We start from the raw sequence: 6,237 nt of genomic DNA on the forward strand, positions 1-6,237 counted from the left end.
CATGTCATTAGGCAAACAATCATAGGTTTAATAATAATCAACTTCATTCTAGATATCATGCCTATAGGACTCTTGCATTTTTGCAATCGTTTAAAAACCAATAACGCTTAGAAATTATGCCTATAACAGTAACCAATTGAATCAGTTTCGCTATTCCATCTCTGAGTTTAAAATCAGTAGTAATATCATTTACAATCTACAGAACTCTTGTTTATAAAATTAGTAATCCTTTCTTTAAAATCAGTATTGTTAGATGTCATGCCTATAGGTCTCACCTAGGCAAACCATTAGGTGATTAACTAACTGTGTCAGTTTTGATAAACTATAATCAGACAAGGCTAATTCGGACTCCTCATCTGAGAAATATATGATAAATCAGCCTGTCCTAATGCTTTAATTCAGACCATAACCAGTATTTGAAGTCATGCTATATATTTGCTCCTCTGAATGAGGAGGCTTGTTTGAGCCTTAACTGCTATTTGTTTTTCCCCTAATTGCTTATGTGTTTTGTTTGTCGCCTAGACTTTTTATCCTTTTAAAACTCTAAAAAGCCCCAACTCCCTCCCCTTTTGGATTAGTAGTCTCAAATGCCTCCGGGACTGATAGAATTGGGACGGGTAATAGCATGCAATAAGAAACGATATTATTCCGTGCTTTAATACCTTAACGGGGTGGGAAGGGTAGATATGGATATGATGACCGGTGCTCTAATACCACGTGTAGCCCCTCTTTTGAGGAGTGATTACCGGGTATTGCATTGATGTGATCCATATTATTTATAAACCTAGGACCCCCTTTCCTTTATTTGTTTATTTTATTCTCAAACTATTTCTTTAAAATTTCTGCTTTCTTTACTTTCGTCAAACTCTCAACTTGCTTGCAATATTATGTGAAAAATCCCCTATACTTGAGACTTCTATTTGCTTACTTGTTATTCAAAGTCACAACTGTAACATGGCCGGGAACCACACTAGTGGATCTTGGGGGGTGCCTAACACCTTCCCCTCGAGATAATTTCTAGCCCTTACCCGAACTCTGGTTTTCCAACTCGAACTCTTCTTTAGTGTCCTAAAGCAATTATTAGGTGGTGACTCTTCAACCCAAAAAACCCAATTCTAAGAGGGAACGAGTTGTCCTCCCAAATGTCATGAACCCGATTTCGCCTTAGAAAAAGGGGGCGCGACACCTGTAAGGTTGTAGTTTAACAGATACCAAATCTCCAACTACATAGGTTCTGTCAATTCTGCCTTTATCTGCATGAACTTTCATTCTATATTGAGCTCTGAGCAGGTAAGCCTTCACAGTTCTCAAAGTAGCCTCCCTTGGTTGCAGGCTTCTATCAACAGTTTCTAACTAAGAGTCGAAGGGTATGTGGGGAAGTAGAGGTGGAGGTGGCTGGCCATACACAATCTCATAAAGAGTCATTTTTGTGGTAAAATGATAGGAGGTATTGTACCACCATTCAACTAGTGATAACCATTGGGCCACTCTTTTAGTTTGTCAAATGCAATGCACCTGAGATAATACTTCAAACATTTGTTGATCACTTCTGTTTGACCATCTGTTTGGGGGTGATAGGCAGTAGAAATGAGTAGGTCAACCTTATGTAACTTGAACAGGTCCATCCAAAACTTAGATGTAAAAACCAAATCCATATCTGATACTATGGACTTGGGCATGCCATGTAATTTAAAGATGTTGTCCATAAAAGCTTGAGCCACTTCTAAGGTTGCGTGTGGGTACTTTAAAGGAATGAAATGTAAAGGCTTACTTAACCTATCCACAACCACATAAATTACATTATTGCCTCTAGCTTTCGGTAGACCTTCAATGAAATCCATAGAGATGTCCTGCCATACTTTTGATGGAATGGGGAGAGGTTGCAGCAGGCCTGGGTAAGCCACATTCTCATGCTTGCACCTCTGACAGGTGTCATATTCCTTGATGAAAGCATAAACAGTCTGCTTCATCTTCTTCTAATAGAAATCTTTCTTCAGCCTATGCAAGGTGGCTGAAATGCCTGAAGGACCACCAATAGAAATGTTATGATAGGAAGCTACTAGTTTCTTTCTCAGTTGTTCATCAGCACCTACCATTATTTTGCCCTTCCTGCTCAAAATGCCACTTTGCCACTTGTAGTGAGCGTTTAACAAGTGAACCAGACTGCAACTTAGCAATGAGAGTTTTTAATGTAGGATCCACCTCCCAAGAATTTTTGACCTCATCCAACAGATCTACCTGGGACCCAAAGATGCTATATAACTCGACTGAATCCTCTCTTCTAGAAAGAGCATCAGCAACAGTATTCTCCTTGCCTTTCTTGTAAGATATGGTATAGTCATATCCAAGTAATTTGACCAACCATTTTTGCTGACTTGGGGTGGTGATTCTCTTCTCTAATAGGTATTTAAGACTGTGATGATCAGTCTTGATAGTAAAGTGTCTTCCTAACAAGTAGGGTCTCCATTTCTGCACTGAGCTCACCAAAGCCAGTAGCTCTCTCTCATAGACAGATAGAGCTTTATTCTTAGAAGATAACCCCTTGCTGTGAAAAGCTATAGGCCTTCCCTCTTGTGTCAATATTGCTCCTATATCATCTGCTGAAGCATCAGTTTTAACTATAAATTCTTTTGTGTAGTCTGGTAGTGCCAAAATAGGTGTTGAAGTAATAAGTTTCTTCAGCTCCTCAATAGCTTGGGTAGCAACCTCATCCCAAATAAAATTCCCCTTTTTTATTAGATAGGTAAATGGCCTAGCAATGGTACCATATCCTTTCATGCGTCAAGGAAGCCTGGCATAGGCCAAGGGAGCACTGCACTCACCTTGTCTGGATCCATAGCAACACCAACTAAGAGATCAAGTGACATAAATAGTCAATTTGAATTTCACCAAATGCATACTTGCTTTTCTTAACAAATAGTGTGTTGGATTTTGCCAAGAGGTACAGTAAATTAAAATATCATCAAAGAATACAAGAATGAATTTCATGTGGTAGGGCTGAAAGACTTTGTTCATTAAACTCTAAAAAGTAGATCGGGAATTGGTAAGCCCAAATGGCATGCCTAAGAAATCAAAATGACCATGATGAGTTCTGAAAGCAGTTTTAGGAATGTCATACCCTGACCTAAGATCCAACATAAAAAAGAACTTAGCACCATGTAGCTCATCAAGTAACTCTTCAATAACTGGAATGAGGAATTTATCCTTAATAGTATGGCTATTAAGTTCCCTGTAATCCACACACATACTCTAGCTCCCATCCTTCTTTTTCACCATGACAATTGGTGAAGAATAAGGATTGGTACTATCCCTTATTATACCTGTAGTCATCATTTTATCAACCATCTTCTCAATTTCTTCCTTTTGAATATTAGGATACCTATATTGCCTAATATTGATATGAGATGTCCCCTCCTTCAATACTATTATGTGGTCATGATCCCTGTGTGGAAGCAAACCTTTGGGAATCTCAAACAAATCATTGTACTCCTCTAGTACCTCCTGTAACTTTATTTTGTCTTCCTCCACAGAGCAGTGTCCTTCTGAACTAGAGCTGGCATTTGGATCGGTTATCCAAAATCCGAACCGATCCGCTCAATTTCGGATTTCGGATATTTGGATCGAATTTGGATTTAGTTTATTAAAATTTTAGATATTCGGATCGAATTCGGATTGGTATAATTTTAACCTGATCTGATCCGAAATCCAAAATTATTAGGGCAAGTATAAATACCAACTTTAATTTTAGGGTTATGTCTATTTCATTTTCTCTTCTCTTTAGTCTTCTACACTTCTCTGTGTTACAACTCCGAGTGACCGAGACTGCTGCTTGCTTCCTCTGTCTTTTCTCTGTGTTCCGACTTTTGACTATCTCTTGATTTATAATTTATTTTCTTGGCGGCTTGGAGATGATTTCTGAATATCATCATCTTTGATGCTGGAAGTTATATATAAGTGCACAATACATTGGTGCCCTACTTCTAGCCCACAGATTCTGAGTTTAGCATTCCTCTCCTCATTTTAAATTCTTTTGAGAAGGAAAATATAAATATTAATTTGCTTGAAAATGCAAAAAAGGATAAAAGAAAAAGTTCTTAATAATACGTACAATCCGATCCGAAAATTCAAAATATTAACCGATCCGATCTGATATTAATTCGGATCGAATTCGAATTGCATTTTGCAGAATCCAAAATCCAAAATTTCAATCCGAAATATGCTAAATCCGATCCGATCCATGCACAGCCCTATTCTAAACCCCATAAGCAAGGCTCAGAATTAGGATCTACTATGAACATATAGATAGACATCATGGACAGTTCAGCAGGCTTAGCCAAGAGCTTATGTATCTTGCCTTTGCTCTACTAATTTCAAAGCTAGTGGTTGGATACCTCTCAAGGACACCTTGTGGCCTTTATGTTTGAACTCCATTCTCAATTTCTAGAAGTTCCAAAGGATATTCCCTAGAGTAGTAAGTCATTGTATTCCTAGGACCATGTTACACCCTCCCAAGGGGAGTGTTAACATGTCAGATATGAATTATACTCCTTGCATCCTCCACTCAAAACCTTTGTACATGGACCCACTGTACATCTTGTTACTATCTGCTACTGATACAGAGAAAGGTTGTATTTGAGTCAAGTAACATCTCATCCTCTTAGCTACCTCAAGGTCTATAAAATTGTGTGTTGCCTGTGTCAATAGGAATCTTAACAGTTTTGCCCTTCACAGACTCTGTGACCCTCATAGTTTTGAACACTGTCCTAAAATTGTACATACCAGTGATGGCAAGCACTGATACATAAGCCAAGTCAGCTCCATTAAAATCCATATGGCCTTTTATTCCTTCCAAACACAAGATGTCAGAAGGGTTAAACCTTATGTCTACTTCCCCATCCCTCGCTTCCTCTATTGTTCCTCTACCTTAACGAAAAATAATTGCTTGCTCTTAGAGCACACATGTCTAGGTGTGTACTTCTCATCACAATGGAAGCAAAGGCCATTAGCTCTCTTTTCCTACATCACTGCAGGACTCAGGAATTTGGGATTTTTATATATGGTTTTGGTTGGGCTTAGGATAGAGTAGGTAAGTTTGGTTACTGTTATGAGGATTATTTAGGAATTTTTGGACAGCTCTGGGTTATGAAAGAATTGGGGTCGTTCTCAGAGTATCTTTTTGGAGAAGTAATATTTATTCCTGGATTTTCGCAAGGCTACTGGCTTTTTGTAAGGATCTGGAATAAACATTTTCACTGATAGTCCAATTTCCTATTTAAGACCCATTAAGAAATAGCTAACAATATACTCCTCACTCAACTCTACTTGAGTTAGCAATTCATCAAACACATCTATGTAATCTTGCACACTGGAGGTTTGTTTCAAAACCTTCAAGTCCCCCATTGGATCATCAAAAAGTTCATATTCAAACCTAGAATATAGACTACACATATTCCCCCCAACTAGCCATTCTCTAGTAATTCTAGTCTTCATATAAGCTTGATGCCATTGAAGAGCCTCACCTTCAAGCCGACAAGAAGCCATCTTCACTCTTTGAGGATGTTGAAGTTTCAGTTACTCCAAAGTACTGCTCACATTGATACAGCCAATCACGCAAGCCTACTCCATCAAACCTAGGAAATAGCAGTCGATGCCCTCTGATAGGCAGCTAATTTCCATCATCCCTTCGAGCCCTAGCAACTTCAGGAGCAGCTTCATCTTCAACTCCTCTTGCCCTAGGTCGATTAGGAACAACTTCGTCTGTTGGTCTCTAATTACCAACAATTGTCACTAAGATACTCTTGAATTCCTCCATAAACGCTGCCAATTTCTCATCAACAGTGTTCCTCAACTCATCACTGATGCCATCAAAGGACCCACGAAGTCCATAGAGATCCCTTCGTAATTCCTGAATTTGTGTATTGTGCTCACCCAATTCCATTCACAAATCCAAGGAAAGGAAAGCTGTGATACCAATCATACAATCTCCAAAATCAAAGATTGAATCGAGAGATCTAAAGAACAAATTTGGAAGAAGTTCTCTTGAACAATCACTCGAATAACTAGGAAAGAATTGAGATAGATAGAGAGATATTATTGATAACAAAAGTAAAAATCACGTGTACAATTAAGGACAATTCTAACTGATATAGACGAGGGAATCTGGGGAGGGAAATTTAGTTATAACTAACTTTGGGAAGCCATGTGCCCCTCACGTGCCTGCGTCTAACTACTCAAACT

This window comes from Nicotiana tabacum, chromosome 6 (genome assembly GCF_000715075.1).
Source record: "Nicotiana tabacum cultivar K326 chromosome 6, ASM71507v2, whole genome shotgun sequence".
Lineage (NCBI taxonomy): Eukaryota > Viridiplantae > Streptophyta > Magnoliopsida > Solanales > Solanaceae > Nicotiana > Nicotiana tabacum.